General features: G+C 44.9%; 1 protein-coding gene and 1 long non-coding RNA gene across 3 annotated transcripts in view; one reads left to right on the plus strand and one right to left on the minus strand.

Moving 5' to 3' along the window:
• DOCK2 (dedicator of cytokinesis 2) overlaps positions 1-21,005 on the minus strand; it is a 458,684-nt gene that overhangs the window by 184,596 nt on the left and 253,083 nt on the right. The gene's annotated exons all lie outside the window — the stretch shown is intronic.
• LOC147350626 (uncharacterized) overlaps positions 1-21,005 on the plus strand; it is a 97,390-nt gene that overhangs the window by 72,058 nt on the left and 4,327 nt on the right. The window contains exon 2 of the long non-coding RNA XR_015149011.1: positions 19,357-19,458. This is a non-coding gene — a long non-coding RNA (uncharacterized LOC147350626). The remainder of the gene's footprint in view (positions 1-19,356; positions 19,459-21,005) is intronic.

The following is a 21,005-nucleotide window of genomic DNA, read 5'->3' on the forward strand; positions in this document are numbered from 1 at the left end:
TATCATTTGGCTCTTGAGTTGCATAAGTTCCATATGCATTTTGGATAGTAATCCCTTATCAAATATGTGGCTTGCAAATATTTTCTCCTATTTCATAGGTTTCCTTTTCCTTTTGTTGACAGTCTCCTTTGCTTTGCAGAAACCTTTTAATTTGATGTAGTATCACTTGTTATTTTTATTTTTGTTGCCTTTGCTTTTTCAATTTTTCAAATTCAAAAAAAGCATTGCCAAGATCAACGTCAAGGAGTTTATCCCTTATGGTTTCTCCCAGGAGTTTCATAGTTTCAGGTCTAATGTTCAGATCTTTAATCTGTCTTGAATTGATTTTGGGGTACGATATAAGATGTGTGCTTAGTCGCTCAGCCTTGTCTGACTCTTTGTGACCCAATGGACTGTAGCCTAACAGGCTCCTCTGTCCATGGGGATCCTCCGGGCAAGAACAGGAGTGGATTGCTGTGCCCTTCTCCAGGGGAGCTTCCCAACCCAGGGGTTGAACCCAGATGTCCCCCATTACAGGCAGATTCTTTACCAACTGAGCCACCGGGGAAGCCCAAGAAAACTAGACTGGGTACCCTATCCCTTCTCCAAGGGATCTCCCTGAACCAGGAATCAAACCAGGGTCTCCTGCATTGTAGGCAGATTCTAGAAAAAGAAAGAGCTGTCGCTCAGTTGTGTCTGACTCTTTGCGACCTACCAGGCTCCTCTGTCCATGGGATTTTCCAGGCAAGAATACTGGAGTGGGTTGCCATTTCCTTCTCCAGGAGATCTTCCCGACCCAGGGATTGAATCCCGGTCTCCCGCACTGTAGGCAGACACTTTACCGTCTGAGCCACCAGGGAGGGAAGTCCAGGCAGATTCTAATACGGGTCCAATTTCATTCCTTTGACAGTGGCTGTCCAGTTTCCCCAACACTATTTATTGAAGAGACTATCCTTTCCCACAGTATTTTCTTAGCTCTTTTGTCAAATTAATTGAACATACATGCATGCGTTTACTTTTGGCTCTCTAATCTGTGCCACTGATCTATGTGTCTGCTTTTCCTCAGACACTGCTTTGCTTCCTGTGGCCTTTAATAAACCCTGAAGTCAGGGATTGTGAAGCCTCCTGCTTTGTTCTTCTTTGTAAAAGTTTCTTTGGCTATTTGGGAAATTTTGCAGTTCCATACAAATTTTAGAAGTCTTTTTTAAAAAATTTATTTTTTATTGAAGGATAATTGCTTTACAGAATTTTGCTGTTGCATCGAACCTGTAGATTGCTTTGGGTAGCATATACATTTTTACAATATTAATTCTTTCAAACCATGACCAGAAAATATCTTTCCTGTTTATTTATATCCTGTTCAACTTCTCTCATCTATGTCTTATGGTTTTCAGTACACATATCTTACATCATACCCAAAAATCGAGGAGAAGGGCGGCAGAGGATGAGATGGTTAGGTAGCATCGCCAATTCAATAGACATGAATTTGAGCAAATTCTGTGAGTAGAGGACAGAGGAGCCTACCATGCTGCAGTTCAGGGGGTTGCCAAGAGTTGGACACAACTTACTGATTGAACAACACAACAACAACAACTTTGGGTTTAGTTTGTTCTTATTCTACTTCCTGAGGTATAAAGCTGTTGCTTATTTGAGACCTTCCTTTTTTCTTAATGTAGCCATTTATCACTATAAAATTCCCTTTAGAACTTCTTTTGTTGAATCCCAGCAAGCACTGCATCAGACATTGTGCTAGGTACTTCCTACCCATTTCACTTATTATTCTTCACAGTACTTTGAGGAATTTATTATTGTTATTTATTATTATCATTTTACAGATGCGAAGACTAGGTTTCAGAGAGGTTTAGCAACTTGCTCATGGTCACACAGTTAATAATCAGTGGAGTCAAGATACAACCTCAAGGATGTCTTACTCCTAAATCTGTACTCTTAAAATGTCTTCAGTACTGATTCAATAAAACGCATTGGAAGTGGAAAACAAAAACAACAAAAAAAATCACATAAATTTTATTATGCTGTGTTTCCACTTTCATTTGTCTCAAGATATCTTTTAATTTCTTTGTTGACTCATCGGTTGTTCAGAAGCAATACTGTTTAATCTCTACATATTTGTGAATTTTCCAGTTTTCTTCTTGAGGTTGATTTCTAGGTTCACACCACTGGTGGCTGGAGAAGATGCTTGATATGATTCAATCTTAAATTTACTGGCTTGTTTTGTAGCCTAGCATATCATCTATCCTGGAGAATGTTCTGTGGGTGCTTGAGAAGAATATGCATTCAGCTACTATTGAATGGAATGTTTCTGTATATGGCTGTTAGGTCCATCTGGTATACGTATTTCAAGTCCAATCATAATTTCAGCTTTCAATAAGTTACTTTTCTTGGGGAAGCAAAAGCACTATCCTATATACTTTGAGGACTTTTTTCCTCTTAGCATATGGGAGTTTATTTGTGTTCCTTTCTCTATTGCTTCCAACCTCATCTCATAACTTGGGGACCACATTCAGAAGACCAAATGTTCTAATTTGGGAGTCAATTTTAAAGCATAGAACAGAAGGAAGCATATTCTTAAAGTTTTTACGAATATATCTATATGTCTTAATGGAGAAGGCAATGGCAACCCACTCCAATACTCTTGCCTGGGGAATCCCATGGACAGAGGAGCCTGGTAGGCTACAGTCCATGGGGTTGTGAAGAGTTGGACACGACTGAGCGACTTTACTTTCACTTCTCACTTTCATGCACTGGAGAAGAAAATGGCAACCCACTCCAGTGTTCTTGGCTGGAGAATCCCAGGGATGAGAGCATGGTGGGCTGCTGTCTAGGGGGTTGCACAGAGTCAGATACGAGTGATGTGACTTAGCAGCAGCATATGTCTTAGAGTTTGTATGACTATGTCTATATGTCTAAATCACAATTACATTTGCAAATGGCACAAGAACCACAGGTGTTTATATATTTTATTGATTTTCCTCAGCTGTTAAAAATATTTTTAAAAATCTAGTTGCTACCAAAGGACCAGTTCTAAAAATAAAGCCCAGCTTAAACTAAAGATGAAGCTATTAACATTTGTCCTGCAGCCTGTAAGACTCTAATGAGTCCCTTTCCAGCATTAGTGAACTTAAACCTTAACCGAAATGGGGCTGCAAACCCACTGGGGCTTCCCCTGTCCTGTTGTTCATTAAAAGTTTCCCTGGAGATGGCTTGATTAAACTGTTCCATCACAGGTTCTTAGATGACGACAGAGTAAACAGGATGTAAACACAACACTTCATAAAAGACTTGGAATATTTTATAGAAGCAAAATGCTTCAGATAGAAGCCACACAAGAGATGTTTAGTGATGGAGACAGGGCAATGGCATGCACTGATGCTCTACAGCAGGCTTTCTCAACTCAAGTCTATTGGCATTTGGGGCCAGATAATTGTTCACTGTAGAAGGCTGTCCTGTAGGGTGTTTAGAATACTCTGGCCAGATGCCAATAGCAATCTCCTCCCAGTTGTGGCAACCAAAGATGCCTCCAGACTTTCCAAAATGTCCCCTGGGGTTCAAAAACTCCCCCTGGATGAAAACCACTGTTCTAGAGACAGTCAAGCCTGGTTCAGTTCCCCCTCTGCCATTTTCCAACTGTGTGACCTTGAGCAAGGATTTGACCTCTCTGAGCCAATTGCACTTTCAATTGCACTTTCAATTGTATTGGGTTGTTGTGAGGATTAAATTAGATAATGAATGCAAAGCATTTACTATAATGTCTGGTAAATACTCTTCACTAAGTGGTAGTTTGGTAGTTACATTATCATTAACTACTTTGACTTTCTAAAATGTTTCAAGCAAACAGGCCAGACTCTAGCTCCTTCTCTGCATGAGCCCAATTATCAGGCACTTGGTTCAAACAGAGTAAACAAACAAGCAGAGCAGCCAAAAGAACCTCCTCCAGGAAATGCACTATTACTGCCCCCAGATCAAAGCAGCATCTTCTAGGATCAGGCTTGCTTATAAGACCTGGACAAACGTGATTTATTACTGGGATTCCTAAGAATGGATGCAAACCAAATGCAAAATCAAGTTGCCTGTCAATAAAGCAAAAAATGATTTCATTAGTGACCATCTCAATGGCCATCAGATGTGGCCCCCAAAAGCATTTCCAGCCACATCTTTTGCTTCATTTTAAAAATTTTTATTTACCTATTTATTTTTATTTTTGGCTGTGCTGGGTCTACACTGCTGTGCATGGGCTTTCCCTGGCTGCGATGAGCCGGGGTTCCTCTGCTTTAAGGTGAGTGCGTTTTTCACTGTACTGGCTTCTCTTGTTACAGAGCACAGGTTCTAGGTATGCGGCTTCAGTAGCTGTGGCTCATGGCCTAGCTGCTCCTGCACACATGGGGTCTTCCTGGACTAGGGATCGAACGCGAGTCACCTGCATCAGCAGACAGATTCTCAACCACTGGACCACCAGGGGAGTCCTGTTTCATTTTGATTGAGGTTTCTAAAACCTCTCATTTACATGTGCACATCGTCACCTCTGCAGGACTGTGACAGACGGCAGACTCCATGAGGGAAGGGCTCTGCTCACTGCTGTGTTTCCAGTGACAAGGACAGTGCCCATCTCAGAGAAGGATCCAGTAAATACCTACTGAACGAAGGTATTTCCCTCCAACCAGCATTTATGTTCTCAGCAACCTGAGCACTGCCCTTTCACACACTCCAGCAGGAAAGAGTTGGCTGGGAGTCTTTTATCCTCAGCCTCTAAATTGCCTATAATCTTTACAGAGCTTAAACTTAGGACTGCTCCTTATTCTTTCAGACATTAAAGCAAGGAGGGGAGGGATGGTTTGCCTCTGGGAGGCTGATCTGGTAGAAAGACGAAGTGTTTTGGTGACTGACTGATCCCAGCCCCAACATTTACCACATGTGTGACCTTGGACAAGTTAATTCATCACATTAAAACTTGCTTTCTGGGACTTCTTGGTAGTCCAGTGGTTAAGACTCCATGCTTCCAACGTGAGGGGTGCAGGTTCCATCACTGGTCAGGGAACTAAGATCCCATATGCCACATGGCATGGCAAAAGTAAAAGTGAAGTCGCTCAGTCGTGTCTGACCCCCAGTGACCCCGTGGACTGCAGCCCACCAGGCTCCTCCATTCATGGGATTTTCCAGGCAAGAGTACTGGAATGGGTTGCCATTTCCTTCTCCAATGCATGAAAGTGAAAAGAGAAAGTGAGGTCACTCAGTCCTGTCTGACCCCTAGTGACCCCATGGACTGCAGCCCACCAGGCTCCTCTGTTCATGGGATTTTCCAGGCAAGAACACTGGAGTGGGGTGCCATTTAAAAAACAAAACAAAACAAAACACTCGCTTTCCTCTTCTGTTAAAACTGAGGATGACGGGAGCAGCCCCAAAGGTTGTGGCAGCAACTGAGATGAATGCTCACCTGGTGGCTAATAGTTACTGAACGCTGGCCATAAGTGTACACTGCCTGGTGTGGTCCTTTGACTACCATATGAGTTAGTACTCTTATCATCCCCATTTTGCATATAATAAAACTGAGGCACTGTCTTAGCAAGCCACAAAGCCTTTATCTGATCCCAGAACTTTCTGACTATCCAACACCCTTTCCACAAGGCCTAGTATGTGGGAAACACTCAGTATTTATTGAATGAAGGAATTAATTAATTAAGGAAAAGAAGGTCAAACTCAAGCCTGCTTAGTAACTCTTCATGTGAGAAAAACATCTTCATATTCACTAGCAATTAGTATCCCATCTACTTCAACCAACACCTGCTGAGATGTTAAACCTAGTAGAAAAGAAAATGCTTATGCGTAAAATGGAATAGAGGCTTTCTGAAGACAATAGACATTTTAGATACAGTCAGGTTCAAGGGAGTTGCTTTTAGGAAAATAATTTGACTCTGCAAATGAATGTTTAGCTATCCTCTTGTCAGAAAGTAAGCACTCCCTGACTGCTATAGTTTCCCCAAAGTGTTCTCATTTCATTCAAGTCTGGAAAGGACAGAAGAGCCGAGTTACAGCCGAGGTGGGCACGGCCCCCGTGAGAGATCTGGACCCCCTGGGTGCAGATGCCACCGTTGCGCTGGCCACCTCCTGAGGACCCTCTGCCATAGCACAGGATACAGCACATTTGTCCAGTCCCTGCCTGCACCTCGCCACTTTAGTTTGATTCTACACATCACATAAGCCCAAACACAGGACCTGAGTAGTGAGTCATATGATTCTGGAAGGAGTGGGGCATTTCATTACTTCCAACCTGCCAGAGACAGAATTGAGCTCTCAATACATTTGGTGCCTGGCAACCTTGAGCTACTTATGTTTAGGACTCAGTCTCAAGTCAGAACTTGCAGAAAGGAGAACCCAGAGATTGCAAAGGGGCAACTTTCAGATTATTTGGTTTGCCCCTCAAATTATTTAAAATTGTTAAATTAGTAATCACCCATTAAAAACTGGAATATTTAGCATTAAATTCTGGCTTCTTCTGAAAAAATCCTTGGCTCTAATAATGCAGGACCTGGATATCATTTAACAATGAAGGCTGACACTGTGTCATTTTTCTCTCTTCTGATCTTTTTCTCAGCCTGCTTCATTCATTTACCCTGAAGATATCTGAATTTGTAGTCCTTCCTAAAGCCATCACAGGAAATAATAACAATAATGGTTCCTCACATTTACCAAACACTCTGCACAGCCTCACTTGATTCTGACCACAGCACTGTGAGAGGGTTATGACTAGTATCTCTGCTTTGTAAAGTAATCAAGGCTCAGAGAGGTTCGGTCACTTGCTCAGGGTGACACAGCTGGAATCAAACAGTGTCTCTCTGGTTCCAGAAGCCACTTCCTTCCCTAACATTGAACTGCTTTGCTTGGGAAACAACAGCAAAGCTGCCCCATCCTCTGTGCGGGCCTTCTCCCATGAAGACAGATCCTCGTTAGAAGCGGTTTGGGGGTTAAGAAACCCACAAATTAGCTCCATAACATGTTGCTGATGGAAATCCCAATGTGGTTAATATACTTAATGCTTGGTGAGCTGAGGCTACCCAGCATCTGTATCAGACTACTGCCGCCCACTTAAATGATGGGGAGCTTTCTTAATTGACTGAAGAGCCCTCACAAGGGGAAGAATCAGTTGGGAGGCCCCCAAGTGACTGAAAAGGGTGAGGCAAGGGGGTTTCTGGGGTCACCAGCACCCCAAAGGCCCGTGACCCCTGCTGACCTCACCCCATCCCCTCCTACAGACCCTGCTCCTGCCCACCTGCCTCCCTGCCTCACCACTCCCACTGAGGAGAGGCTGCCCGGAAGTGAGACTTTAAGGTGTGTTTGTACACACTGCTAGAAACCTCACAGATGGGCAGATGGGAGCAAGGAGTTCTTTAAAAAACAAAACATACCTCAACTACTTGGCAAGCTCAGTGTGAAAAGGAGAGACAGGTTCTATGAAGATGCAAGGGAAAACCCTCCTCAGAGTCAAACCACTTCCTGGGAGCCAGATCACCATGCCTCTTGCTAAAGATGCTATCAGCACATCACAGTCACCCAAGACTCACACAAAGGATCAGACTGCCCCAGACAGCTTCTTCTTAATACCTTCTCTTCCCCTCAAATCCAGGCGGGCTCTCATAGTCCTCAGGATGCGATCAGAACTCCCTGATAGCCTTATCTCTGTTCTCATGACTTCCCTAAGTGCGTTCTACCCTCCAGTTCCTCTGAAGAACCTGCTGTCTTATTTCTTCGGTTGGAAGGCGTCCTGTCTAGTATTTCCTGAAGTGATTTCCTTCCTTGTTGCCCCACTGCTGCCACCCCCAACCCTTCACCTGGCTAAGTCCTACTCATTTTCCACACTCATACTTAATGTCCAGCCCTATGTAGAGACTCCCCTACCCTCAGTACCTCACACTCAGGCCACAACAAAAGCATATCAGGGATGCCTCCAGTCCCATGGACTCCTACAGCTGTGGCTTCTTCATGCTGGGTACTTATCACACCACACTTTCTTTTTTTTAAAGATTTTTCTTGATGTGGACCATTTTTAAAGTCTTCATTGAATCTGGTACAATATCATTTCTGTTTTATGCTTTGGTATTTTGGCTACGAGGCATGTGAGATATTAGCTCCCCCACCAGGTATCAAACCCATACCCCCTGCATTGGAAGGTAAAGTTTTAACCACTGGGCCACCAGGGTAGTACCTGCATTTTCTTTTATGACTCTCCCACTATACCGTGAACTCTGGGGGAACATTTCAATTCACTGTTGCATCCCAGTACCCATCACAGTTCCAGCAGACCAAAGACGCTTGAGAAGCATTTGAGGAAGGAATCTGTGAACAGGAGGAAGGTTCTCCACTCTCTGTTCCCAAATGACCCCACCCCACAGAACCTCAGTAGCATGCAACCTATAGAACAGTAGAGACTCAGTATTTCCTACTTTTCTCAACCCAGGCCATGGCCTCTCCCTCTAGGGAGCCACTCTACCTGACTTCATCACATAGAAGCTGAGAGCATGAGCTCTGGAGAGTTAAGTCTCTGGCTTCAAACCCCTTTGTGCTACTTCCTGCCGTGGGAGCTTAGCAAAGTCACTCCACTTCTCTGTCTCAGCTTCCTAAAATAGGGTTTGCTGTGTAGTTTGAGGATTAGATGAAGTAGCATTCACAGCCTTTAAGAGAACACTTGGCACACAGTAGGCACTCAGTGATGCTATTTATGAGCATGCCTCTTCTCTCCTGTGAGAGCTGGTCTCAACACTTCATCAGCTCCATAGTGGGGGAGCTAACACATGCTTGGACCAACTTGTCATGACTCTCCTGTACTTCCCTTGGTCGGTTTAGTGTTTCTGTGGTGTTTGCCCTGATGGATTGCATAATCCCCGAAGGTCAAGAACCACTCCCATTTGTATCACGGCTGCTGTAGTAACCCTGCATGAGAGCTGGAGAACCACACGGCTTGATTGATTGCACATCTGGGTGATCCTTGTCTCCTGAAGGCTGATGCCTTAGATGGATGGCATGCCGCCCAGCACGCATGCCCTAAACATGAAGGCAGGAGAAGACGTCACTGCCCCCAGCAAACTGCCACGGCACAGAAGAAGGGGGTGACTCTTCTTATCAAAAGATGTATGCACACGTGGTGGTCACATCATAGCCCATGGCTGAAATGATTCAGAAAATCCTGCAAATGTCTTTGAAAATCCTGGTTTGAAGCTGTCAGTTTGTCCTTGTATAAACATTTTTTTCTTAGAACAACCAGAAAATTTGTTTTAAAACACTAATGTTCTCATGTTTCTTTCTCCCTTTCTCTCTCACACACACAGTTTAAAACTCCTGCTTTCAGAAGCAACTGAAAGACTTACCACGACCTTCAGCATCAGTGCTGCTCCTGCCTACCTCCTCAGGGCCAGCCTTGACCTGCTCCCTGGGCTCTGGCCATGAAGGACATTCTGTAGCTATTACACAGGCCAAGTACCTCCTTGCCTCTGGGGCAGTATACACAGTGTTCTTCTGCCCGAAACACTGCCCTTCCATACCCATCTGCTCACCTAGACAACTCCCCCCATCCCTCCTGAGCTCAAACATCACCGTCTCAGAAAGTACTTCCCTAACCCAAATGTAAATTTGGTCTCCCTGTTATTCTCTCTGAGGACTCCATCTTTTCTCACATTACTTAGCACATCTTATAATTATTTGTGTGTGTGTTTGCTTAACACTGACCTTTCCTACCCAAAGCTAAGTTCTGAAATGGGCAGGACCATGACTGTCTGCCATCGCAGGTTTATCCCGGGTGGTCCCCCAGCGCCAGACACATGGTGAACTCCCAATCTACTATTTTCTTGTCTTTATCAACTTCCTTACATTAAAGTCCAGAGCAGGTTTTATGCGCATCTTGTTAACTGGAGATAATCTTTTTCAGTTTTTCTCTCCCAATAGACTTCATGTATTGAAAGATAGCGGGTAGCAAACTCTACATATTAAGTCATAATTAACTTACTTTATCACCATACTCATCAAAGGAGTGCATAACTGTTAATTAAAGCTTCTAATTAGTAGCAGTGGACAAAGAAGATGGCATTCTTGACGTAATTACGGCCAAATCAAAGAAACAGTAGCTCCAGAAGATCCGTTTGGCCTACAAAGTCCTTCATGCCCCACCTCCTGCAAGCCAGTCTTCCTGACAATTGCCACATGCCCTTGTCCTGCCAAGTAACTAAGTTCAGGTCGAGGGAACATCATTTATTTCCCTGTCTAGACTAGACATAATTTTTAGTGTGCTGCTTCCTTCATCTTCACCTGCTTGAACTCCTACTCATCCAAAAAGCTCAAGGGTCCCCTCCGCCAGGAAGCATTTCCCCACTCCAGTAACAGGTAGGCACTCCAAAGATACATTTCCACAGTGGAAAGTAAAAGTTGCTCAGGTGTATCTGACTCTTTGCGACCCCATGGACTGCAGCCTGCCAGGCTCCTCTGTCCATGGAATTCTCCAGGCAGGAATACTGAAGTGTGTACCCATTTCCTTCTCCAGGGGATCTTCCCGCACCCAGGGATCGAGCCTGGCTCTCCTGCATTGCAAGCAGATTCTCTACTGTCTGAGCCACGAGGGAAGCCCCTCATTTCCACAGTACCCCGACCCTGCTTACAGCTGGCCTCTTATCATACTGTCTGTAACTTGCCCACCTCATACTTTAGACCTGAGAACATTAAGGTACTCCTAATGTTCCACACAGTATTTGGCACATAGCAGATGTTTGATAAAAGGAGAGAAGGAAATAAGGAAGGAAGAAAGAAAAGGAAAAGAGAGTTTGTGGCTTCTAGTCTTGGGGGGAAAAGATAAGATCTTTAGGGAAAATTCCATCATTTTAATGGAAAGAAATGACATAATTGAAAATCAAAACCAATTAGTATATGATTAAGGCAGAGATCTGATAACATTAATTAGGATTGTAGCAGTCCAGAATATTTTTTCTGGGAAATCTGAGACAAAGAAAGTAAGACAAACTTCTGAAGTTTTTTAAAAAAAGCACAGCATGAACACAGGGGAGATTCACTGCTTAGGAAGTCTTTATGTGTCAGTAAGGAATAGAGAGGGGGCACAGTGAGCCTCCCCTTTGACAGCAACATCTTCCCTGAACAAAATGTGATATGCGGAGAGATGCTTACCAGGACGCTAATCTCAAACGAAAGCAATTTAACGTCAAAGGCCTTCTCAGACCTGCTCCAAACTCAAGTCTCCAAATAGCTATGCACAGCCCAAAACAAAAATTCATATTCTCCATTACTGATCTTTTGGCCCCTCTAGCTATCCACAGACCCACTCAAGGAGGGCAAGACTGCCTCATTTCTGACACACGCTGGGATTTGTGGCCATTGATTTTGGTGCTGACTTAGCATCATATTTCTAAGTAGATGGTACGTGGGCTCTCCCACCATGGTCTTATTCTACCTGTCTCTGCAGGGAGAAAGCCAGGAATACTGGCTCCATTCACTGATAAAGAAATAGAAGCCTCAAGGCAGGGTATCGGCCACTCTCCGCATCAGAAGCCCTTGTTCTACCTAATGAGCCGTTCTGTGAGGGCATCCTCAGTGCTGGGGAGGATGTTCAGTTTCCTTTAGTTCAGTATGGCAGTCATTTTGGCATCATCATCCTCATCACTAACACTTACTGACATCGTATTAAATGCCTGGCACCCTGTCTTATCATCTCTTTTCATCTACACATTAGTCATTTCGGGTAGGTCCCTTTTACTTACAATGTTGCACTGTATATAATTGGAAACCAAGGTACATAGATCATACACCATTCACCCAAATGAGATTTTAAACTCAGATCTTTCCGACTTAACCACTGGGCACTATTGTTGAAATCACTATAATACCACTGGGTTTCTCTCCTGTAGCCCTGTGCTTGCTTAAGTTTTCCATCTGATCGTCTCACTTACTGCTTCCTATAATCACAGGGATGGGCAAACCATGGCCTACATCTCAGTCACTCCCTGTTTGTGTAAATAGGGTTTTATTGGAATACAGGCTCATTCATTTATGTATTATCTACAGGTACTTTCATGCTGCAATGGCAGAGTTAAATAGTTGTAATAGAGACCTCCAGAGATGCAGATATTTGCTATCTGACCCTTGATGGAAATAGTTTGCTGACTTCTGATACAATAGATAAGACCAACACTATGCCAAAAGGTGAACTTTTATTATCTCATTCAACATACACAATTGTGTGCACATGTGCACACAAGCACACAGAGGGTACTCTACATGCTACAGATAAGGAAACTGAGGCTCAGAAAGCTCATAACTAATAAATGATAGGGTGGAATTCAAACCCAGGCTGTCAGGCTTCAGAGCCTATACACCTAACCATATGCTACAGCTATTGACTATGTGCTGGGCACTGCAGAGGTACTGGTCATGCATGTTAAGCAGGATATGGACCCCAAAGGAGCCCCAGTGAGGAAGGAGATGGTGGCAGCCCCACTGATGAATGCCCGGATGGAGGAAAGTGGGGCTGGGGCTATGGGAACCCCAGGGATGTGCATTTGCTCATGCTGGCGGCAGATGGGACACACAGAGGAGGCTGGTGGCAAGTGACGCTGTCCTTTCTGACAAGGGGACTGTTCCCCAAACCTGCTGACATTTGCTTGGCCAAGTGATTTCCTAATAGTCTTTATCTTAAGTAATAATTTCAAAGTGATTTGGCTGCTCTAGCCAGCCTGCTCCTGGATTTCTAAGATAGCAGCATTGTAGGAAATGGGTTTTGTTTTAGCTATTTATCTATATGCAAAGGAGAAAAAGCTCATCTCGTCTTTGGAGTATCTGCCCCTATATTATGTAGACCTGGAAAATACGAAAGTGGCCTGGAGTGCAGGAGTCATCTCTATGCCCCCTGACAGAGCCATGGGCTCCCGCATACGGACCTGAAAGTGGGTCACCCAGACAAACGTTTGCAGGGCAGGGAACTCGTGACCTCACTGCTGGTGCGCTGCATGGTGGCATCACCTGAGCTTGGAGGGATTTTTGTCTTTAGCTGAAACTCAGTTTGCATCCTTGCACGTCACCAAGGAGTTCTGATTCTTTTTTCAGAAACATCACAGAAATATGTTATCCCCCCACTTGATGTGGTAGTGGTCTTCAATGGAACATCATGTCCCCCGTTTCCGTCGGCCCCCCTTCCACACACACCGTTTCTCTTATCTGGGTTAAAGAACTCACATCTCTTCAACCAGTTTTATTGTGATATTTCCCAAATCACATCAGAATTATCTTTTCTCCTAGAGGTTAGACCTGAAACCTTAGATTTGAAAAATATTTACAGTGAATATTCTTATGGTAGATTTTTCTTAGAGCTCAAGACTATGAACAAGGCCACGACTTGTAATGAGATGACATATTTTATGTACTAAGTAATGATAATGACACGTTGCATGGGGTGTCCCTTTTGGCCATGGTTTACTGGGAAATTCACACTAAAGTTAGCGCTCAGTTTTCCTCCTCTTTCCTATCTTTGGCCTCCTATCTTCTGTTAGTTACTATTGCTTTTGGTTTTATAATACCCGCTTTTTATGGTAAACTGTCACAAGCATTCACTTCTATATCAGTCATTTCTCACAACCACAGGCACAGTAGGTAGGAGAGGAATACATACGTTTGATAGATTAAATACACCTGTTTTGATAGATGGGCGTTTGAGCAGCATGACTGGTGAGTGATGGAAATCTTCGTTGTTTCTCACACCTTGATAATAATGATGGTGGTGATGATGCTGAAGGTACTAATGCTAGGAATGATAACAGGAGCCAAATGGATTAAGTGCTTATGGCCTGATGGGTAACTTTCCTGAATGCTGTACAAGTATGATTTCATTTAAACTTTACAGCCAACTTATGAAGTAATGTTATTAGCCATGTATTACAGATGGAGAAACCAAAGCACAGAGAGGTTAAATAATTTACCCTAAGTCATAGATTCAGAAAATGGCAGAGCCAGCATTAAAACTGAGGCAGTCCATTTTCAAAATGTATGCCCTTGTCCACCATGCTATACTATCTAAATGATCAGACCACTCTAAAAAGACTCACATCTGGTATTTCAGATGAGGAGAGTCATCCGCAGCAGCTCTGCCCTGTGAGGCTGTGGATTTCACCCTAGAGCCTCTCCAGGTGAGCTCTGGGGAGCCGCCGTTCTCATCTGCTCCCAAACACAGCTGTGTTTCTGGCTCCCTCTTCCCGTCCCTGTGCTCTGGGTGCTTCTCCAGCAAGCCAGGCTCAACACAGGACCAGTGTGGATGGTGCAGGGTGGCCCGGGCCTGGCTTCAGATCATGTCATTTGTATAAAGGTCTCTGTTCAAGCAAGACAAGGGCAGGGGATGGAAGTGGGGCCATCGCTGGACAATGTTCAGCCCAGAAAATGGGAAAGGAGGCAGGAAGGGAGCCAAGAGGTCTGCCGGCTGATTCTTTCTATCCCTATTACGTGCCAGACACTTCATTACGTAAGCCAAATATTCTTTTCATGCTAAAATGAGGAAATTGGGCTCAAAGAGATCATGTGACTTACTCTAGGTCATTCAACAAGTATAGGTTGTTGCGAATAACTATGGGTTATTTGCGAATAGGTTGCGAATACTTCTTTATTATGAAAAAGGTCTCACTAAATAACTATCTGTATTCAGTCCCAGGAGATGGAATGCCACCTCACTCCTGCAGCCTGTGTTAGAGGGCGGGAGCCCTAGTGGCTGGAGTCTGGGGCACACATGGGGCTCTGGGAAGCTCTAAGCAGGATGGGATAAGTGAATTCAAGCTGCTTCTCTCTGGGTGGGGCAGGCTTGGAGATTCCGGGGACTGCAGGTGACTAAGCGTGAGCACCCCCGGGCCCGGAGAAAGTGGTCTGCCCAGCGGTGCTTTTCTCTGTCTCCTGCCCTTAGGGGTAGGGAGGAAGCCTGGGCTGGTGCTGACTGGGTGACTGCCTGGTTCTCTCTGTTCACATGCCCTTCCCCTTGCAAGAAGGAAGGGAGAGAAGGAGGAGGAAGAGGAAGGCAGAGAAGGAAAGGAGAAAGAAAGAGAAGGGAAGATATGTAAATGCAACATTTTATCCTTTGTGATTTGACCAATTATCAGTAAGTCACAGAGCATCCTTGTCATCAGGCCAACATCGTGGGTCCACCAAGTGAGAGGCAATGAAAGGTGTCCTCACTGGCCTGTGATGTGCACGGGAGGTAGATGGGGTATCAGAACTAGCACTGGCAGGGACGGTATGGGAGGGTCAGACAGGGACACTGATACCAGCAACGGTCTGAGGCAGTCAGTGAGGAGGAAGTGAACAACAAAAAGCCATGGAGACGTCCCCAGCCTCACAGAGAATACCCAAACCAGGGGAGACGTCTGGCAGCATATTCTCTTCAAGTTTACTGTTTTTACTTTACTGTATTCCTTAGTGTTGCTTGAGATTTGCCGCAGCTCCCAGCAGGGACCCTCACACCCTGGGATTTTGTCCTCTGACCTCTGTCTGTGCAGGTAGGGACCCAATGCATCATGGTAGTCATAGTAACAATGAGAGCAGTGGCAGCTGCTGATTTGAGCACCTTTTGCTCGGCTGGGAATTGAGGGTTGGACTCTTTAACAGCACAGGAATCTTGCGCCTCGGCACACTGCTGGCTGCCCCCGCGTTCTCGGTTCATCTGCGAATAGATCAGACCATAAACTTCCCCCCTTCCCTTCTCCTTGTGAAAATTCTGCAGTGCAGGCAGGGATCCAGAAGCCAGAAAGCCTTCACTGCAGCTGCCTGCCAAGGCGTTGCGGTACCGGGGAGGGTGGAGCGCTGCGGAGTCTGGGGCCTGACAACTGTCTGTTGTGTGTGTGTGTGTCGGGGAGTGGGCATCCGCGAGTCCATGCTGTCAGCCACATCAGCTGGTCTTCGCCTGAAGTGCCTTTGGTGGGCGCTGGACTTCCTCTAGCCCCACGGGACGCTCCCTGGTCCCCAAAGTTTCAGGTCCCTTTGGCCATACCAGACCACACTCTTGGTAAACCTCTCCCCTCTCTTCCAGTTTCCTCATTTGCAGAATGGGAGGGATACTGCCTGGTCTTTCCAGTACTTGGTGTGAGGCCAAAATGGACCCGTATATCTGGAAACCCTTTGAAAACTTTAGCATTTCTATTCAAGGCCAAAGGGTTGTTGGCATCATTCTTATTTCTAGTATTAATACTAGAATTTTAATCAGCCAAATGCATTTGGCTGGTTTACACGGGAATATAGGTCTCTTTTGAATGGGAAGACTTTGTTTTATTCATAACAGCATCAGACAATTGACAGAATGAGATTACCAACTGCAAGCTCAGACTGATTAAGAAGGCGGCGGGTGCCACAAAACCAAAGAAGGTGTTGCTGACACAGGGAAGGCGCTTCCCGCCTTCTCTGGCTGTAACTGACCCCCACCCCACCCCATCTGAAACAGGAAGTAGGGACAGCTCCACAGTGAAAAAGAACCTAGATTCAGCCTAAGCCAACCCCTTACTCCACAAATGAATCTACTCAAAGAATGCAAATCATCGTTGCCCAGCTTCTTGCTGGCTTTCCTGGACTTGAGCAGATGGAGAAGAGGATTGAGACATAACCACTCAACCCTGTGCCTGCACTTCCATCTGACACAAAGTTACTCCTCTGATGACAAATACAAAACGCTAAAGATTCTTCTGCATGTCTGTGCAGGCAGCTCCCCAGTGTCCAGCCCCAGGAAGAGTACATCAAATTCTTTAAAAGTCCAAAGAGCATAACCTTAAAAATGGTAAGAAAATGTCCCCAGTGATGTAGTGAAATAGAAATGCAGTGAGAGACTCGATCAGGAAAGCTTTCTGGAAAAAAGTCAAAATGCTGATAAAACTATAGATATGTGTATCACTCTCTCCTTTATGAGAAGAAGCTGGAAGAAGTGACTGACAATTGCATCTGAAGCTAGCAAAACTTCTACCCTGGAGACAGTAACCTGGAGGCGACCTTCCAGATGTACCAGCAGAAGCAGCCAGTGCCTCTAGCTGGAGAATGTGTGGACCAGAGATCTGTCGACCTGCAGGGCAGGTACCCTAAAGTTTGCAAGAGAGGCAACTCCAAGAGATACTGAGTTATCATCCTTGACACTAAACAGCCAAAGGAATGAATCACTGACCCACAAGCTCTTCTTAAAGATGCAAGGGAGAATGAGAAGGGACTGGAGAGAAAGAAAAGAAAAGGAGAAGGGGACAAGGATGAGGAAGAAGAGTGTAATACAGACAGTGCAAGAGAGCTGGGGAAGGGATGGAGAGGGAGCTGGAGGAGGAGACGTGCAGGAGAAAACAGAAACGAAGGACAAGGGTGAAGACAGAGAGGGAACTGAAAGGAGAGAGGAGAGGGAACCAAGGAGGAAGGTTTCGCTGGATTTGTAGCGTTTTCTTTCTGAAGCTAGGCTGGGGGTTAACGGTGATTGCTGTGTTGACTATACTCTCCTCTGTGCTGTTCTGCATGCCTGAAACATTTTACAATATAAAAAAGGAGGAGAAGTGAGAAGAAACAGAATAAGAATAAGGAAGTGGTAGATGGCAACTCTGGGCTTCACTGATGGTTCAGTGGTAAAGAATCTACCTGCTAATGCAAGAGGCATGGGTTTGATCCCTGGGTCAGGAAGATCCCCTGGAGAAGGAAATGGCAACCCACTCCAGTGTTATTGGGAATATCTCATGGACAGAGGAGCCTGGTGGGCTACAGTCCATGGGGCCACAAAAGAGTCAGACACGACTTAGGGACTAAACAACAGCAACAAAGACGGCAACCCTAACTTCCCTGCTTCCTTTGACAAATGCAGTCTGTGGGCTGGAGTAGCAGAAGGGGAGCAGGAAGCTGATCTCTTCCACTAGGTCTCTTCTAAACGAGGTGCCAAATGCTGAACCAGACGCCATCCCTCCATCTCACTGCTGCCCTGGAGAACAAAGGCCGAAGCCCTGGCATCCTGGTCCGCTTCTGCCTTCAGCACGGCATCAGTTCCACAACTGCCTTCAGCTGTTCAGTGGTGCCTCAACAGCTCAACAGACCTTCCCTGGGCTCCTGCTCTGTGCCAGGGACCTTTCTGGGGCCCGGGATACAAACCAGTGACTCTGCATTCTCAAGGACTTTACAGGGAGATGAGAACTGCTCAGAGCCTAAGTTTCCCCATCTGTACAATGAAAGAGTTTATCTCAGTGGTTTTCAAACTGGGCTTACTTGGAACCCTAGGGTTCCAGGGCACGGCTCAGAGTAACTGGGGGAGCACTGCATCCCACATTTGTCTAGAATAGTGTGACTTTATTCTGTTTTAGATGTTGGGATTGGGTTCCAGCTTGGATTTGGAAATCTGATTCCAGGGCTAGAGATTTGAAAACCACTGAATGAGATGCTCCTCAAAGTGTCAAATTTTAAAGTTTTCTGCGCTATTTCTAAGGTTGTATGACTCTAAGAATTCATTTACTCATTCATTCAAAAAATATTTATTGAGGTTCCTCAATAAAAGGGACAGAGACACTCAACAAATAATCACATTAATAGAATAGGGGACAGCTGCACAGAGGGACATGGAGGATGGAGAGGAGGTGAGGGGAGGCCTCCAGGAGAACACACCATTGGACCTGAGGCTTGATGGGCAGAGAGGCCAGCCTCAGAGAGACCTGGGGAAGAGGGGCCCAGACAAAGGAGACGGCCAGTGCAAAGGTCAGATAATAAGAATGAATGTGGCATATCCAGGGCCAGCAAGGAGAAAAGTGGTCTGAGAGGAGAAGGTCAGGAAGGCAGACACGGCAAGACAATGCAGGTTCTAGCAGATTCTGTAAAGATTTGAGATTTAATTTAAATTCGGTAGGCTACCTTTGGAGCGTTTCAAAGAAGGGCCTGATGTGACCTGATTAAATTTTATAAAAATGGCTCTAGCTGCTGTGCAGAAAATGGATGGTAAAGGAGGCACGTATGGAGACCTCTCTTTTGGTGGCACAGATGGGAGATGATGGAGACCTGGCCTAAATAGCAGAAATTGTGAGAAAAGGTCAGACAGGGCACAATGAGAAGTGAGAAAAGGATTCCATGATCACCACAGATCTACTATCTTTTTAGAGTCCAGATATATGAGGCCTCAAACTGGTCCTTCAGTGCCTAATTCTGCCTCCAAGTACTCCTATGCTTAGTCATTCCAGATGGTAAAAGACAGTTTCCGTTGACTTCTTAACCATTTGAGGGTAAGTGTAGAATAAGACAGACCCTAAGTATTTACCGCCCTCTTTTCCGTTTGGAGAAAGCTGGTGGGGCAATTTTCAAATTGGAAAGACAAGCAAAGGCTTGGATCACAAACATTAACTTTTATTTCAGATAGGTATGCAGTAATGCTTGCCAACAGATGTGCCAAGCAAGTAACTGGATACAGATGGAAGGGAATGGAAACTTTGATGGGAAGAACCACAAGACCCAGAGGTGAGAGATCAGATCCCACAAACTCAGCCCTGTGTCTCCTACACTGGAGGATGTAAAGGGAGTGTAAGACCCTTTAAGGATGCATCCTCCAGCTGAGGAAACACGACCAATACATAAAATGGTTAGACAGCCGGCTGGCTAAATGGAGTGTGTGTGTGTGTGTGTGGGGGGGTGTGTGTGTGTGGCGGTGGTGGTGGGTTCACGAGGTCTCCATTAGAGTGGGTTCCAGTCCCACCCCTGTGACTTAGGACAAGCCATCTAACTCCTCCAGGTCTGATTCCTCCTCTTGGAAACAGGGGCAATGCTTTTGAACAGTGTAAGGAGGGATTACATGGGATTTGAAAATGCTTTGTGAGTTGTAAAGTGTGGTATAAACAGTAAGAATTATTATTACTGATTCTGAATACAGAAGGAGAAAGGAAATGGCAGAATGTAGGCAAACTGGAGCTTTCTCTGAAAAACAGAAACATAATCAAGTGCCCTTGCTCAAACCCACCAATAACTCTGCACTGCCTAAAGCCAGGGGTGGCCAACTGTACCCTACTCCTTAGGCCAAATCTGTTCCATTGCCTATCTTGTGCATTTAAGTTTTACAGGAATACAGACACAGCCATTTGTTGACATATTGCCTACAACTGCTTTCTTGCCACAATGGCAGAGTTTGAATAGTTGCAGCAGAAAGCTTATGGCTGGTGAAGCTAAAAAGATTTACTATCTGGCCTTTTATGGAAACAAAAAAAAAAACCTGCTGACTCCTGGAGCAAAGGACAAAGTCCAAACCCCATTTGAAACATAAAGCACCTTCGGAGCACCCTGATACAGCAGCATTTGAGTACACGAAATGAATCAAGTGTCCTCCTCGAGTCAACCCCGTCTGTACCACTTCCCAGGGACTGATTCCACATAACACGGCATTGCCAGGTCCCTTCTTAGTGCTATGATAGGGCTTCGGTCTTATTCTTCTTTATAATCTCCACAGTGTTTATCATAGTGTCAAGATCATAACAGATTGTCAATAAAGTTTAACCGAATTGAAAGTGAGTCATAGACAGAGCAAGCATAATCTACTAAGGGACATAGTTTATTCATCACAGAAAACTATTGAAAATATATCATTGATAATATATCATTGAAAAGAAAAAGGAAGCAAGTTAATTCATTTGCTCTTAATTAGTTACACAAATATTTATTCCACATGTGCATGCTAAGTCACTTCAGCCATGTCTGACTCTATGAAAGACTATGGACTGTAGCCCTCCAGGCTCCTCTGTCCATGGGATTCTCCAAGCAAGAAAACTGAAGTGGGTTGCTGTGCTCTCCTCCAGGAGATCTTCCCCACCCAGGGATCAAACCCGCAGTTCTTATGTCTTCTGCATTGGCAGGTGGGTTCTTTACCACTAGCACCACCTGTACTAACTACAAAACTACCCGAAGCTAAGGCAAATGAAAGCAATATGGGGTTATATTCATTCCTTTGACAAGAATTTACCTAGCACTTGTTCTCTGTCAAGCTGGTGGTAGGAGTTCAAGTGGACTGTGACCACTTT

The sequence above is a fragment of the Bos grunniens genome, chromosome 20, assembly GCF_055505025.1.
Source record: "Bos grunniens cultivar Pamir isolate PY7600 chromosome 20, Bosgru_T2T1.0, whole genome shotgun sequence".
NCBI classification, from domain to species: domain Eukaryota; kingdom Metazoa; phylum Chordata; class Mammalia; order Artiodactyla; family Bovidae; genus Bos; species Bos grunniens.